This window comes from Alosa alosa, chromosome 9 (genome assembly GCF_017589495.1).
Source record: "Alosa alosa isolate M-15738 ecotype Scorff River chromosome 9, AALO_Geno_1.1, whole genome shotgun sequence".
Taxonomy (NCBI): domain Eukaryota; kingdom Metazoa; phylum Chordata; class Actinopteri; order Clupeiformes; family Clupeidae; genus Alosa; species Alosa alosa.
Genome location: NC_063197.1, coordinates 15,099,812 through 15,118,224, shown reverse-complemented (window position 1 = coordinate 15,118,224; position 18,413 = coordinate 15,099,812).

The following is an 18,413-nucleotide window of genomic DNA, read 5'->3' as shown; positions in this document are numbered from 1 at the left end:
CTCTCTACATATTTCATGTTAGGCCATGCAGAAGAAAAAAAACATTATGCAACCTAAAGAAAGAAAAAAACAATATCAGGAACATTTTCTTCTTGCCTTCCAGTAAACACTTGAGAATCCCAGTCATAACAGATCTTGTGGCCTACACCCTTTCTCTGTTTCTCCCTCAACCCCTCCACCCACCGGTCCCCACCCATCGACTGCACCACCCCAACTGTCTGATTAATTCAAAAGGTTGGCTCGCATTCACAGGAGGGGCTACCTCTGTCCATCTGAGGCGGTGGCGGTCGCAGCTGCGTGCTGTTGAGGCGAGCGGGCAGCCACACTGAGGCCGGCTCGTTAATGTAAATAATTCACCATTATCTTTATCCTGATGGAATCTTAATTGTGCCTCTGCAGTTCCTCCTGAAAGCCATTCATCAGGGCTTGGCTTGCAATGCCAAAAGAAGGCCAAGCCGCACAGCGCCGCCTCCCTCGTCTCAGAAAACAGTCCACCGGCAGTGGAAAAGGAGACTTAAATACACATACATATGCGCACATATTCACACATGAACATATATGTGTACATGTGCATACACATTAGAATTAGCATACACATTACACTTCATACATAAGACATACTCATGCACACACAGACACCAAAACACTTGAACAAAAACAGACTTGTAAGCACATGTACACACACACACACACACACACGCACACACAGACATTAACTTGCAACCATATACATTCATGCACATACAAACACACATGCCCACCTTCAAACCCCCACACACAAAACCTCACTGAGAGCGGATTAAGAATTAATGACATTTTCCTGCTTTTTCCTCATTTCATTCTGTCGGTCACCTGCTTGATATCCATCTTCATTTCAAGGAGGCCAAACACAACAGCGGACAGGTCCCTGTGGTAAAGGTGTTTGTTCAGACTTCATCTAGATCTAGCTGGCTTATAATGAAAGCCCATTCAACCTTATATAAACCTTGTTTTGCTCCTTTTGTCTGACATTCCACACACACACACACACACACACACAAACAACACACACACCAGACACTCACACCAGCACTCTTCACATTTAGAGAGAAAACCATGGTTTTCTGCAGAGGCATTTTTACCACAGGGTATGGTCTATTTCTGACTTACATGTGATACAGTCTCACTTCCATGTGAAAGGCCACACATTTGAATCACGGACACAGGACACTATTGAAGATGTCCATTTTGTCTTCAGTTTTAGCATTTCTGCGGTCGTTTCTCAGCACAGAAGGACGCCATTGAGGTGCAGTCCGGCCACTTCCCCCGTCTGCTGCCGAGTCCCCCTACGCCCACGGCTCTGCTGTCAGGAAAGGTCATCCTAGCCACTAATAGAAGTGCAACACGCAGGAACCCCCTCAAAGACTGTCAGGGAGAGTGGGCGAGTGAACAGGCACAGCAGGCAGGCAAGCGAGCAACCACCTATTGTTAGAATTTATTAAAAATAAGAATGTGGGATGTGAGTGACTGTAAAAAGTTTTTTTTTTTTAATTTGGAGATTGTGTGTGTGTGTGTGTGTGTGTGAGAGAGAGAGAGAGAGAGAGAGAGAATGAGGACCCAGCTACACTACACCGAATCAGTTTCTACACGGGTTTTCGGATCAAGTCCGATCGGCGTCCACAAACACTGTATCAGTTTGGGAAGCCTTAAAAACCTGCATTAAAAGGCTGATTCTGATTCTTGAAAATCATGACAAACCACAGCTAATAACTATGGGTACAAGGGAATAAATAACCATCAGATAAAATCTGAAAACTGGGGGGAAATGAGCAATGTATGCCAATTGGTTTACTGCCTGGGTGCAATAGACAGCCTGCATGCTACTTTATAGGAATTCAAATTAAGTTGAAGCTAACAAATAAAGTTAGCTTCTCAGAAGGATAGGCTATGTATGGACGCATATAGTCCCACTGTTCATAGGCTACATCTTTTTAAGCAAATAGTATGCACAACCCTGTTTTCAGTGAGCATGCTGCGACTTGGATGTAGGCTACAATGTAGGCTACCCCGGTCAGCTAGGCTATTGCATATAACATAGGCTGTTATAATCTGTAGGATAATTGGGTTGATTGCGATTTTCATGTGACTGTGCTGCACGAACATATTACTTTGTCAGAAGTTATTGCTCTCACTCCATCGTATGGGCTTGTTTGCATGTCAACAGCCACTGGCTATCATCATGCCCACATTCTTTTCACATGAGTTGTTTTAGTCAGTTGTATAAAGAACAACAAAATAAACTTTTAGATATGTTTTTCTTTGATTGCTTCTTTACATGCGCCTATTGATCGCTATTGCAGTGGAATAGGCAGACTCCAGTTTACACAGAAACCCAGGTAGCTTAAATGAATAATGTGATGGACATTATATAACATAGCCTACACCGTGCTATAATGATCAAGTGGGATTTGTCACATACACTGTTACAGTAGGCTATATAATACCTACAGCGTCTTTAAATTGCATATAATCCGTTGTCATTCACTGTATGGCTGTCGAATGAAAAATACTTTTTGAAAAGCAGCATGGCCATCATCACGTGAAACAAGAAGAACGAATCAGGGAAGGGAACATGGGCTTGTGCATCATCTCTTTTCAGATGGTTCCGCAACTCACTACAGACACACAGTCCACAGTCCATACGGCTGCGGAACAAAATGAGTTCGGGCTCTCCAGCGGATCCAAATTGCTCCACTTCGGATACGCTGATACGATGGTCTAATGTAGAAGGGAGGGCGAATCATAACAAAAGTGTGTCGGATACATTTGTATCCGACATAATGTAGATGTAGCCTGAGAGTGTGTGTGTGTGTGTGTGTGTTAGATAAATATAAAGACTATAGGAGGAAATGGTTCATTACATTTTTATAAAGGACGAGCTATGAGGCTAAAGGTTGAGATGGCTAAATGGAATTAAATCAATCAAGTCAGATGACCGGCTCTGTCATGAGGTCTGTTTAGTGGCTGAACAAATTACTTTGCATATAATATGGACAGATTTACATTAATCCCTGCCGGACTTCAGTGGAAAATATGGCGCTGGAAGTCCAAAAAAAAAGTCTTTCTGCTGAGCAACAGCTCTGCCGCTCACACAGCTGGTCGAGGGGTCAAGCCACCAGCATGCAGCCAAATGCACCCACATGCTATACCCACCCACACACACACACACACACACACACACACACACACACACACACACACACACACACTAACTACACATACACACACACATGCACACACCCACACATAGACTCACACTCATACGCTCCCCTCCACCTGTCCTGACCTCCTGTTCCAGTACCTGCAACACACACATGGGGGCTGTCAGGAGACCCATATCCTCTGTTGTTTTATCCCACCCTCTCTCTTTCTCTCTTCCAACCTCTCTCTCTCTCTCTCTCTATTCCAACCTTTCTTTCTTTCTCTATCCAACCCTCTTTCTCTCTCTCTCTCTCTTTCTCTCTCTCTCTCTTTCTCTCTCTCTCTCTTTCTCTCTCTCTCTCTCTTTCTCTCCTCCGGTTGTTTTCCTTGCCTTGACATTCCCCAACCTGCCCTGTCTGCTCCCCTCTCTCCCCTCCCTCCCTCCTCACCTGTCTGCACACCTGTTTTGGGAGCCAGCCCCATGCCCCTGGCTCGGGCGGGGCCCGAAGCAGAACAGACAGCCCCTGTGTCTTCCCCCTGATAATCATCACATTGCTGGCATGCCTGCTCACACACACACACACACACACATGCACACACGCACACACACATTCACACACGTGCATGCACACAGCACTCACATTCACACACACACACACACACACACACACAAACACCCAGCCTGTCCAGAAGCTCACCTCTACCCCCCTCGGCGGCCTCCGTTCCCAGTCCCTCCCCCCGCATCTGCCCAGCCATACATCACACCCTGACAGGCTCCCAAATCTGCAACAATAAAGCCTCTTCCACAACAACCTGGACACCCCCCCAGGCACCGAGCGTACGGGGTCGACACGTGGATGACTACAGTGTGTGTGTGTGCGCGCACGTGTGTGTGTGCATGTGTGTGTTTGTGTACGTGTGTGTCTGTGTGAGGAGGCGAACAGCTTGAGGTCTCAGGTCGAATGAGATGAGAATCCATAGTTAAGACCATCCCCTTTGAATCACCTTATGCACTCAAAAAATAACTAACCGTGAGACACAAAACATTCTCAGGCGCACAATGGCGGATCAAACCCAAGACTCTGGATCAATAGGCCACACCAGGGACGTGAGATTACAGCTATTTGTCTAAAGTGTACCATTTCCATGGCCTGTTCCACCAGGCTGGGGGCCCCTCGGCTCCTCGGAGCATGAATACCCCACAGGCTCCAAATGTCTTTTTGTTTCGGCCTGAACAGGAGGCCCTGTGTAGTATAATTGTTTATTTATTAATTCATGGTATCTGGTTGCCCAGTTCATGTTTTACAAAAAAGCCCACAGAAGCAGATTAGCTATCAGGGCCAGCTGTCCATGCCAGACAACCCTTCCCCTATCTCTCGCCCTCTCTCCCTCCCTCTCCTTCTCTCGCTCTGTCTGTCTCTCTCTCTCCCCACACTCTCTTTCTCTCTCTGTCTCTCTCCTTCTCCACCCTGCTTGTTGTGGACACAGGCGTCGAACAGATGGACGGGATCTAGGATCAATCAGTAAGGATCAATGAGGGCCGTCTGATAGAGGGCAAAAGGTGCAGGTGACGTCTGAATTGGGGTGAGCTACAGGGTAGGGTGGGGTGGGTATTTAGGTTGGGGTGAGGGAAAGAGAGGGTGGGACTGCCATCACTTCCTATATTCTCTCAACAGGGGGCATGACATCCACAGACAGACTCGCATAAGACAACTACTCCCTAAATACAGACTCTGTTTCAGAACTGGTTCGAATCCGTTGCTTGCGTGGTTCTGATTTGGCCCAGGAGATAGATCTTGGCCAGGGCCAGCTCAGAGCCGGCTGGTCTGTGGGCCAATTAGCCTTTTTTTCTTCATTCATTCATATTTCTGGCGTTAAACACTGTCTTTGAATAATGAGTTCCAGCTATGAGATCACTAGCCTGCAGTGTTGTCTTTTGGCTTTAGGTGGATTATCATTTAGGCCAAAAAGGCATGTCTGTAGTCTGACTAGGTTGTCTGGAGCACCACTTATTTTGTAATCTTTTTTAAAGGAGATCAGTCTTCATTGTTCTTTGTTCTGCTACAGCAACTAGTCAAACAGGACGGTCAGTTCTGGAAAAGTACAGCATGTCACCATATCACGACGCAGACCTGACTGGTGTTTGGTTAATCATAAAGTACAACAAACGCAGACTTGCGTTTGGCACCCCTGTTCCTCTTTCTGTAAACAAAGCAGTCCAGATTAGCCCCGCAAACCGAGATTAAAACCACTTCTGGCTCAAGCGTAATGAGCTTAGAATCCCATCCATCTTGCTCTGAGGAGGTGATGCCTCTTTAAAACAATAAGGAAAAGGGTCAGAGTTGAGCCTCCCCTTCTCCTCCCCCATGTAACCGACAGAAAACCCAGCAGTGGTCTATTATCCCCCCCACACCACCCCACCCCACCCTCATGTTGTCTCTGGTTTATGTTAGCATAGCTAACTGAGGCAGCCCAGGCTTGGGCGGTGATTCCTGACATTCACCATAGCACACAGAGGTTATACACAACGAACGGTGGAGGAAGGAAGTGAAGTCCATTCTGTCAAATCAGACTGTTAAAAAAAGCACGCTAGTTGAGCTAACAGCAACAGGGAGTGGAATCTAGGACCAAAAAAGAAGGTGGAAGTGGAAAAACCAAACAGTCATATAAAATTCCTGTTAGCCATACCACCAATGGCAGATACACACAGACACGCACACTTTCACAGAGACAGAAAGAGAGAGAGAGAGATATACACACACACACACATATACACACACACTGAACATACAGTATGTAAAAAGACCAAGCAGTAGGGGTTGCGTGAGTCAGAGAACAGAGGTGCAGGTTTACTGCGGTTTCCTGTCTCTGCCAGGTGGCCTGTGGCTCCCAGCTGGGTGAGGAAGTGGAGGGCAGGCAGGCCCAGGGAATCCCACCTCTGCACACACAGGCACCACCACCATCAGAGCTGCTGCCATTAAGATAAGCATGGAAATGTTCATAATGGGGCCTCTCCAAAGGGATCCCTCTAGCCCCAGGTCCTTTGTGACTCAGCAGGGCCTGTCTGTCTGGCTGCCACGCCGCATCGAGGACAGAACTTCCTGTCTTCAATCGCGAGCCGCCACCAGGACTTTTAAAATAGGAATCATGTGTACTTTTAGCATCTGGTTCATTGTTTGTGCACCAGGGTGTTTTGACACAATGATGCATTGGAGATGAGGTCCTCTCCTGGCATTTTGTATTCAAATGACCAGGGCGAGTTGGGTCCTGATGTCGTCGGCTCATTGTAGTGCGTAGCTCTTGTGCTCATTTGAATTCAGTGAGTACACTTTGTCTGTGCCAAATTTCTGAGGCACTTCCCATTTTAGTTCCTTGGTTGGGTCCAAAGTGAGGAAACCCCTCTTTGATTTTAGAAGGTCTATCTTTACTAGACCAAGCATTTCTTTGGTGGCAGCTTGAGTTTCATAGCAGCTTGATTTGGAGTCGCTGAATATTTAATGTTAATGTAATGGGGGAGAGTAATAAAACAACTGCAAATCTCAATTTATCCTGTCAGCACTTAATTGATCCAACCTTTGGATTTATGGAGCCTTTCCTGTTGCTGGAGGCGGCAGTAAATGGCTAGACTGTAAATAGTGAAACTAATTCACAATGAGAAAAATTCCTATTTTACATTTCAAAGGGTCTAACTATCTCATTTGAATTATTTACTTGCTCGTATGATGGAGAGCCTTGGGGGAGACTATTGATTGTGCAGATTTAGGACCTGCTGGCTGGCTAAATGGCATTCTGTGATACTCAAATGTTAGTGTGGGAGGTCTGCCTATCTCCAAATCCATCATAAAAATGCATTAATCAATGAAACTGTAATAAGGTCAGTCTTTTCAGCAGCAAAACATGTTTTTCTCATTTAGTTGGGAGAGAAAGCTTTTTTTTTTTCTAAGGCAACGAAACAAAACAAAAAAAATCTCTTTTTGTTCACCAGAACAAAGCAGTTCTCATTGACTGGCATCTGTGCTTTTGATCGTAGCCTATTTGCCTGGAGTACAAACTAAAAGACTGCGGCCTCTCGCGATCAAGAGAATAGCACAATCGGGTCAAGGATTGCCCAGACTGATGGAGGCCAACGCATCCAGATCAATACATAATATCGTACAAATTGAATTCGACCTAGATCGACCCAAAGGGGGTGTGAGACGCTTGGCGATCTGCGGACGGCTGCAGAGTAAATCCTACTGATTAGCATGGGGAGGGCTGAGAGGGGGCATTGTTTGCCCGGAGACTGTAATGGAGAGCAGGAGGGAGGGTGGGAGTGGGAGTAGAGGGGGTTGGGGAGATGGCAGGCAGAAGGGCAGACGTGCAGGCAGAAAGGCAGGCAGGGGTGCTGCAGTTCTAGTTTATCAAGTCCAGTCAGGGTGATCATGCTGACTTTCCTATCATTTGCTTGAAGAGGTTGCAGCGACTGCCCCACCACCACCACGGCTAACCACTGCATTTATCTTGGCGGTGTCTGCCTCATTCCTTGGGACTCAGGCAGGCAGTTTCCTGCTCTTCCTTGGCAAATTTGTCAGCTACTCGTGGCTCTTATCTTGAAAAAGCAGTGGAACAACTCATGCAATGAGAAAAGAAAATAAGCATATTCCTCACTCTGTGATATCAGGGTTGTTAATGGGTGGTCTTGACATACTTGTATACTTATAACTACTCGCACTGTACATATATGACAGTTGCATTGTTAGCATAATGTAGCCTATCTAATCTATTTGAACAGGAAATAAAATCTTGCCAATTATGTGTCATTCCAATATGAAAATGTGTCCAGTTTGTATTCTGTTAGTATTAAAAAAATTGGTAACACTTTACTTGACGGGTGAGTTCATAACACATTCATAGCAGCTGTCATAAACTGCACATAAAGCATTCATGACTGTTTCATGAGACATGTCTCAACATTCATACCAAACCTTTCATGAATGTGGAAAACAGAACGACGACAACTTGTCAAAATAAAAGTCTAACCATCGCAAAGGTAAACTAGCCTACGTTCAGACAATCAGATTGACCAGTCATTTAATCTCTCCAGCCTTTGTAAATATTTCATGAATATCTTATGAAGTCTACATCGAATGTCACTTTACTATACAAGTTGTGAAGTATTCGTAATCATTGAGTTTAACACTGGGAGGTAAACTAGCCTACATTCAGCTGACCCGTATTTATGAAACCTGGAACGGTTCGACATTCCCAGTAGCAAAAGATGAGAAATTATCTGCAAAGGTTACATCATAAAACAAATACATTTTTATGAAACAAAAATGATTTGCTTGACCATGTTCTGTCTTTTTGGCACTGGAGTAGCCCATTGACTCAGTGATCATGTAAGAGGTTTGGAACAAAAACGGCAATTGTGCTTTGCGATTGTTGGACTTTTATTTTGACAAGTTGTCGTCGTTCTGTCTTCCACATTCATGAAAGGTTTGGTATGAATGTTGAGTCATGCCTCATGAAACAGTCATGAATGCTTTATGTGCAGTTTATGACAGCTGCTATGAATGTGTTATGAACTCACCCGTCAAGTAAAGTGTTACCAAAAATGTATATATTTACAAAGCATTTTAATGAAGGGCCTACATGTGACAAGAGAATGTGATGTGCCTACATGTGATCTTGGTTTGTTTTTGATGTTGAGGAAGTGCTAATCTCTCTGCCAGGAGGACAACACTCCTCTCAGCCAATGTTTTTCTGTAATTCTATAGAGGGCTGCTTCTCAGAAAGGATCTTAAAAAAAAAAAAACTCACACGTTGTTTTTCTTCAAAGGTACTTTTTTCAGTGTTTTCTCTTTTTTGAAGACCTTTTTGCCTAGTCATTTGATAACTAAGTGTGCCTATGTCTGAGAGACATTTTGCGGTCAGCAGGAGAAAAGAAAAGAAAAAAAAACGAAAAAGACTCACGTTTCCTCAGAGGAGGTTGTTTTGTCGTTTTTTTTTTTATTTTTTTCATCTCTCAGACAGGCAGCACTGAACTGCTTCAGGAGTGAAGCTTGGCTCAGGCTGTAGAGGTTAAGGGCACATTTATTTGAGCCTATCTAATTGATGCCTGTGATCGATGGAGCAGAAAGCTTCGCTGCAGAGCACGCCAATACACACTGATTCCCTAGAGCCTCCACAGCACAGAGGCTGGCACCTCATCCGTCACTGGAACCATAGACATCCATATCCACAGGACCTCCACACTATTTTGCACCTGCCCCTTTCACAAAACCCCTATTGATTCTCACACCCACTCCAAAAGCTCTCGTCATTATTGTTATGAGGACAATATTCCAGGATTTTTAATTAATTACACTATAGCTAGTTGAAGCAAAGCTGACATTTGAAACTAACATCTGATTCTAAATGTTGAACTGAAAGTGTAAATAGTGTTGCGGGTGTACAGTTTGAAAAGGTCGTCCTCCTGAAAGCTTATACGTGGAGCCCTGGATGTGTGACACAAGGCAAGTAAGTGACTGGCCACAGAGAGATGAAAACTTACCCGTGTTTGACAAGCAGACTCAAACATTTATATAACCTGCAATAAACATTTATGAGCATGAAACTTCTTGCAGCCAAAGAACACATGAAATAATTTTGCTGGAAGAGATGTGTGTTTATTGCCGGCCCATATCGAGAAGCCTGTGCGGACGCTGTCACTGCCTAGGCCATTTGGCGGGGCGAGAGGTTACTCACCGAGCGTCTGGCTGAGTTTGTTTTGGGGGTTTGCAGTGCTGGACAAGAGATCAAGTCCTCAGAGGACACTTGTGTCACCTTCCGCACCTGCCCACTGTCTTTCATATGCGCGTGTGATCTCTGGAAGGGGACAGCGGAGGAAGGGAGGAACAGGGGCACTTGTCTGGCCTTCTGACGGCGGAAGTGCACAAGCAGACACGCAGGTGGCCAAGCAGACACACACACATACACACACACACACACACACACACACTCACACACACATTTGCAGGAGTAGCTCAGTTTGAGTGGTTTAAACATAGGCCTGAGCCTTTTTCTGGTTCCCCTTAACCCCCCACCCCCACACCTGGCCTCTGTGACACCTCACCACCACCATCACCACCTTGACCCCAATGCCCAGTTTGACCGTTTAATCCCTCTCCCCACACACCCACCGGTCAGCCTCAGTAGCTTTGCGTCCAATGTGTCCAGTTAAGTCACCAGGGTAAAGTGGTACAGATTGGCTGGCTAATAATTAGCCATCAACTACACAGCGCTGGTTATTCATGATCCGTTGGACAATAGATGAGATTAGATTAGCTTCAACTTTACAGATCTTAAACTTCACAGATGTTAGCACTCCTTCCTCCATGGAAAAATACTAGATGTGTGTAATCATTAATCACTAACAACATACGATTGCTATGCTATTTCTGTCATATTTCTATGTTATACAACATTTTAAAGCATAGTGGAATGCAGTTTCATCCTCATTCTGAATCTGAACTATGAAAAGGTAGAAGTACAACTTTACTTCCTTTTTACAGTAACAGTTCTTGATTTTTCTGCCAGTTTTCTCTTCCACTAGCCTGACGAGCCAGACCCACATTAAAATGTAGGGTCTGGGCACTCACCGTTCACAGTGCTCAGTCCGAGGGGCGGGATAATCGGTTGTCTTTCAAATTCCCTCTGCACGCAATAGGACAGCGCTATGAGTCCCATGTGTTTCCCCATCAGCGGAGCTAGTTGGCTAGTTCAAACTTTTGCCAACTTAATAAAAGCTTAACTCGTGTCACACTGTTCGCCAACAGCAACATGATCTTATTTGTTTTCAAGTAGCAGGGAATTCAAGCCAACCCGTTGCAACTCACACGACTCATAGACAATTTGATTGGCCTGATAGAAGTTTAATTTTTCAAGCTCACAAGCCAACGGAGAGTTGCTAGCCTAGCCCTGGCAGCAAATGTAATTCGCTGCCGCTAGGGTGCGTCTAGATTTCTAGGCTACTCTTCCACTGACATTTTGAATATCCACTTTATTTTGATACTTACCACTGACTATTTCATAATGATTTGATTTGTTGATAATATGTAGTAGGCTATCTGTTGTTTTAAATGTTGTAAAAAGTACTTGACAGTACTGTAAGTCTGTCATTCTTTGACCATGTGGACAAATATAAACTTGCCAGTTGCCACAGTTCAGTTCAGTTTCACTCAAGTGTTCTTTTACATCGATAGCAATTTCAAATACTGGCATTTGCATTTCAGAAGCAGCAGACACAAATACTGTGGCACTGAAATTCGATAGATGCATTTGGCAAGAAAAAGATTTTCTTAGAAGTCTATTCCTCAGAAAACATTTGCCCATGCTCTTATGTTTCCCTGCAAAGCATTTTGAAAGTTCATCCTCCTCTTTGTTTATTTTATGTGCTCCCAGCAGCTGGTCCTTCCCTCTCTATCTCTGTACTCGAAATGACGTCAAGAGAGAGAGAGAGAGAGAGTTGCTCTGCCTAGACCAGGGCTTATGGTTTCAGTTTGTTACCATAGCAGCCGTCCCCACTTCCTGCCAGAGTACGGCTTCCTGTATTCATTCATTTTTGTGCACTTCGGCGGGGGTTACAGAGATATGTTTACAATGCCATAAAAGGGCTCTCGTGCACAGAGAGCGAGCAAGAGGGTTTTCCCACAAACAGGCTCGCTTTCAGCTGGGATTGGAGCGTGCGCAAATAATATGCAAAAGGCGTTCTTGAGAAGAGACCAGGAGTTTCTGAGGAATACACATCATTTCCCTCGTATACTGTGTATTCATCTGCCTCCCTTCACACGCTATCAAAGCCATTTACATACTGTACAGGAACTCTTGACATACATTTTGTTGAGAAATTACTCTTGCATGCATAGCTGTGTAGTTGTATATGACGCAGCAACAGCAATGGTTTTATGGTGAAATGACAGTGTGTGTGTGTGTGTGTGTGTGTGTGTGTGTGTGTGTGTGTGCGTGCATGTGTGTGTGTGTGTGTGTGTGTCTTGTAAATGCTATTCCTTGGGCCAAGAGATCCTGTCGTGTAGACAGGGATTGTGCATGTGTATTTTTGCTCTCGTGCTGTGGTTAGTGCAGAAAGATCACCGGGCCTCTGCAGGCCAAGGGTTGGGTGTGCGTGGGCTCATCAATTTTTCCATTGAGACAAACCCTTTGAGTGCTACAGCCTTTGTGCAGCAGCAATCCTGTCACCACAACGTGACTCAAGGGAGACACAGAGCACACACACACAAATACACACACACACGCGCTGTACACCCGCTCACCGGTTGTTTGATTTACTGCATTATGATTTAAACCCTCTATAGGCTATATTTGTGTAATAAAGAAGCAATGAGCATCAAATAAAACTTGTAATCGTGGCAACAGTTGTGTAATATAAGAAATAAACATTGGAATGCATATTAGTTCATCTTCTAAACTGTCTGGAGAAAGCATAGTAAAGAAGAGAGCTAAATAAATAGTTCTTAACGTTCAACTCTTCTAGACAGTTTTGCACGTTCGGGGGAATGTGTTGTAGCCCTTCTTTGGTGTCAGAAAGGGAAGGGAAGAACAGACAGATACACACACACACACACACATGCACACACGCACACACACACACATTTCATCCGGTGCCGGGGGAGTGTATCAGTAGCCTCAGCTGTCTTTCCCTGCAGTAATGACATGCCATAAGTTATGGAGGGAGAAAGAGTGGTTCTGGGAAAGAAAAGACGCTGAGGAGCAGGCACCGTTCTTCCTCCAGCACCTAATACCAGGCTCACAGAGCAGAGTTCTCTGCCGGTATTCCAATCCCCTTTTATCATATATCATATATCTCAGAAACATGTTCTATGAGCTATGACACAAAATACAACTGACTGGAGATTAGTCAACAAGCCAACATGTAAGTGTGAGAATGTTAGCACATGCATGCATATGAGTCATTTAGTGTATGTGTGTTTGTGTGCACATTTGTGTGTGTCAGTAATGTGTCTGTATGTTCATATGTGTACATGCATGAGTGGGTATCTGCATGTATGACTGTATGGGAGTGTTTGTGTGAGTGAGTGAGTGAGTGAGTGAGTGTGAGGTGTGTGCCCATGCGTGTGTGTGTGTGAGTGCGTGAGTGTGTGTGCGCGCGCGCGTTTGTGTGAGTTTGTGTCAGTGTGTGAGAGTGTGTGTGAGTGTGTGTGTGCATGCGTGTGTGTGTATGTGCATGCGTGTGTGTGTGTGTGTGTGCACATGCCGTATTTTCACATGCATGGGATTTTGCATGTTTCTGTGTGCATTCATTAAGGTAAGGCCCGTTTTCATGACCAGTACGGTAACAGAGTAGAGGCACCCAAGTCCCCACACACGCACTCGCACAGGCACAATGCTTGCTATTAGTTTCTAGGCCACCAAGTGCATGGGTTGCACATTTGTAGACAAGGGCCTTTAGCCACTGATGATGCAGGCGTGGGGAGCGGGGGGCAAGACCTGAGAGCGCAGGAGCGCAAATGCAAAAGGTCACTGGCCTGCGGTTACGCAAATGCATGACAACTTTTTGACTTTTACTAGAAAGACATGGCGTCCATGGGAGAGAACAAAGGCCTGCGCCAGTTTGAGCAGGAGTGTGACCACAATGTGTCACAACACAAGCCACAGGTGCTTGAGCATAGTGGTGTGGGGGACCTCGTTACCTCGCGTGCAGGCATCAGCAAGAACACACAGCAGCAAAATAAATGCCAATTGTCCTTGTGGTCACATTAACACACTGCCCACACACGGTTCACCTCACCTTGAAAGAACACACACATTTCAGAACACAGCCTTAGGAAACTGACATTACATGCATATGGCAAAACGCAGAGAACTGACACTACATGCATATGGCAAAACGCAGAGAACCAAACTTTTTTTTTTTGATGGACAAAAGATTCGGAGGCAGTGTGTTAATGTGACCTACTCAATATGAGGTTGTATTTTTTTGTTTGTTTTTTCTTTGTTTGACACTGGTGCCCAGCCCCATGAGAGTCCTATCTGTCTGTCTGTCTGTCTGCCTGTCTACCTGTCTGTCTGCCTGCCTGCTTGACTCGCTGGCTGCTTCTGCAGGCATGGGGGTTCGGGCCCCACTTGGTTCTAAGGGTCTTCCCAGAAGGTCAGTGTCGAGGGTCAGCATGGATCTGATGCAAACGGACAGCTGCCCCAGCATGGGACACTTCTCACACCGGACTGTGCAGCCAGCGCAGTGTATGAGCGACAGAGCTGCAGGGTTGAGAGAGAGAAAGAAAGAGAGAGAGAGAGAGAGAGAGAGAGAAAGAGAGACAGACTAGGCCCCCAAAAAGGTACTGACAGTTCATTCGGCTCACAGCTGTATAAATAACAGACCATGTGATATTTTAAACAGATCGCCATTCTTTTCTTTCAACTGTGCAGGGGAACAAACAAAAAAATGGCATGGTAAAGGAACTAGACACACACACGACGCACACACACACACACACACACACACACACACACACACACACACAGCTTTCAAAAGCCCATCAGCAATTTCACCCCCCTCCCCCACCCAATTTTAAGTTTCATTTCTGCTCTCAATGTCTTAATGACATTTCGAAGAATGCTGATGAAGACCCATACTGCGGCCTTCCGCCTCTTACTTATTTTACCACTCACTCCACAATACAACATAACTGCCACAGAGTCAGTGCATGTGCAACGTTTTTTTTTTTTTGTCACTCAGTCATCCAGCTGAGTAAGACTCCTCAGCAGAGCCGCTTTGTTTTTTGCGTGTGAAGACAGAAAGTCTGACAGAAGTGACCTCGCCTGCCTCCCACCACCAGACGCTCGCTGTGCGCGCGAGTTGTGCAGCGAGGTTGCCTGCGGAGACAAGAGCCATGCTCAGTTCCCGTCCCCCTTAGTTTCGCTTTAGACGCTTTAGACGCTTTAGAGCAAAGTAACACACGCCCCGAGTGCGTCAGCCCCATAATAGGGTTGCCTGCCACTTCTGAGAAAGCCTTTTCACTGGAGTCCAAGTATGACTGGAAATATGATGCGAGCATCTCAAAAGGTTAAGATGCCGGTACTGGGCAGAGAGAATGCAGACAGAATCACCACCAGCAGCAGCTGGAGTAGCAGTTTGGTACGTGCGTGCGTGCGTTCGTGCTGCGTCTGTCTGTCTGTGTGCGTGTGTCTGTGTGTGTGTGTGTGTCTGTGTGTGTGTGTGTGTGTGTGTGTGTGTGTGTGCGTGTGCGTGTGCGTGTGCGTGTGCGTGTGTGTGTGTCTGTGAGAGAGAGTGTGTGCATTAGGGCGGGTGGGGGATGTACAGTACTATGCTTACTGTAAAAGCTTAACTTTTTCAATGCCTCAGGCACACATTTGCAGTGTCAACTGAGAATGCTCACCAGCATGATGTGATTTTAGTGCTGCATTGCATCAGACACACTGTGCCCAGTGTGTGCGGCAGCAGTGCGAAAAAGAAATATTTTATCTGGAATGGGTTCAATAAAAAAGTTCTACCTAATGACAGCAACATCCCATTTCTATTGACAGCAACATCCTTTTCATCTCTCTCGCTCTGCCAAGGTTGGACCAATCTTCCCTCAGCTATAACAACCTCACTCCCAAGCTCTCCATCAAAACAGCTTTCTTCTGCTGCTGCTGCTGTCTTTTCAGCCGGGTCTCTTCTCATGTTCCCATTCACGTTCGGCAGTCAGTGGCAGAGCCCCAGCGGCACAGCATGCACAAATCAGAAATCTCTCCTCTGAGTGTGCGCTTCAAACAGCGTGTGCCCACATACACTCTCACTTGCCTACCAACTAGTCCTCCTCTCTTTATCTTCAATCTGTCTTCTCCCTCTGCGTACCCCCAGTGTGTGTGTGTGTGTGTGTGTGTGTACCTGTGCCAGCTTTTGTGACAGATCAGATCCTCTGGTGGTATCTTTCTGCAGTTATTTGCAGACACATTTTCAAACTGAATGCAGTTCTGGAGGAACTTCCCTTCCCCCCAGATGAGGAAGAATATAAAAATACAAACCTGAGCCATTTTCAGATTAAAAAAAATGCTTTTTTATACCCATGAATCCAGTTTATTTCCTAATTTACATTTACTTCAGCTAGCTGTTAAAGCAGCATTTTGAAACAAATCCATCTTTGAGACCAATTACAGCACGGCAGAGGATAACGCAATGGAGCATGTGTACTCCTGGATCCATACATACTGTGGGCTGGATTCTTAATAGCAGACATGAGAAGACAGGAAAGCTGTGAACATTCAACCCCCCACCTGGACACCTCCATACAGTGTCAGAGAGATGCATATGCAATGCTATACGTGTGTGTGTGTGTGTGTGTGTGTACAGTATGTGTGTGTAGTAGCCATCGAGTCATGTCATCATGTCAAGGTAGCCACCATGTCATTGCATGCCTTAAGCACCACTTCATGCATAACATAATGATCTCATATACAGACCTGCCATTATGACTCTGTTTTTCCCTGACCTGTAGCGACTTGACACCTCAAAATACAGGTGTGTACACATTTAATATTCTGCTATGAAATGCATGATGCTGTCAGGTACCATTGGGTAAGAGTGGAAAAACAGTCCTGCTCTAATAGACATTTTCTCATACTTTGATTGTGTTGTACACAGAAATCAGGACAATCTGACACTGGAGTGTTTTGTTTTAAATTTATTACCTAAAAAAGAAAAATGTCCTATCACAAGTCACACTGAAATGTATTGCTTAAGAAAAAAATATATTTAGAGATTTTCAATGTTCATTTTTAATTGATTATTTCCATTATATTTCACCAAAACAAACAAAAAAATATGGGACACTGCAATATTCATGCAATGCCCTCACCTTGTCCCACTGGAGAAAGAAATGCACAAAGAAATACAGGATTCACAGTTACCATTTTGGTTTTTATAAATTAATACAGTCACACATGTGCTACAGCGGCCTATAGCTAAAACATTGTATTTTGTATTTTGACTCTTGTTATTATTTTTCGTTTGTTGGCTACAAGAAAGAACAGGCAACTCAAAGGATGTGATCAGAAATCCACCAATAAAACTGTTTTGTAAATGCCCCTCCCACCCTCAATCCCACCCACATCCCCATGCCCCGAGTCACCCCAACCCCCAAACCTCAAACCTTTTCTGTTCTTTTTTAAAACCTTTTTGTCATTTGCACACAGGTGAGGCACACACAGAGTATATTTCATACATTTATATAAAAAAAAATTAAATACAATTTATTTTTTTAAATCGTTGTTGTTGTTGTTGTTTGTTGTCCAAAGGAGCTGGGAAGTGCATGTAGTCTCGTGTCCTCTGAGGACTTCTTCATTCAGAGTTAGGGGCACTTTGTTGCTATAGCACTACTCACAACTTCTGCTTTTTTTTGTGGGACTGAGGGGTATAGAAACAAAAGACATGAACACAACTGTGAAAGCCTCCGAGAAGCAATTCCGAGTATGACACAGATCTCACAATATCAATATTAGAAGTCCTTGTGTGAAACTGTTTCTGTGCAACCTGGTGGAAATACTTCGGCCGGTGAGCATTTGCTTTCCTCTGTTTGTTTTCTGATCGACTGTGAGGGCAAGACTTTTTAAGGCACAGAAGCCTTGACATAATATAGACTCCACCTCTTAGAAACATAAATAAGACGTGCCCACATCCTCTATGCAAACAGTTTTGACGAACACAGAGAAGGAGAGAAGAGAGAACACACACACACAAGAGAGAGAGAGAGAGAGAGAGAGAGAGAGAGAGAATAGGACATCCCAAATTTGTCCCCCCACCGATGCCATTCCCCACCCATGCGACTCAGTTAGTGAAAGATAAGGCCACTTAAACAAAAGACGAGGTTCACCTTCGGCCAGCTAATCTCAAACTGCAAACTCTGTTGAGTGCAATGTTGGTTTCGTTTTTTTCCCACCTCATTTTTCCCCTCATTTTTAATGCAGTTTCCACAACAGCGTAAAAATAAAACTGGTCCAATATACTCTTTTATTTTCCCTGTTTGTCCACATGCGTCTTGCTGAAAAATGTCCTCTCACAAGTGGAACTTGCTGACCACAAAAAGAAGTCTTCTCTGCCCATGTTCAAAGAGGAACAACTGACCGCTCAGAGTTATAATCCAGCAATGATGCAAGTGAGAAATACACACACAGTCCAGTTTTCCAATTTGGTTTGTGATGGACAGAGCAGATAAATGCAGATTCGCATGGCATCA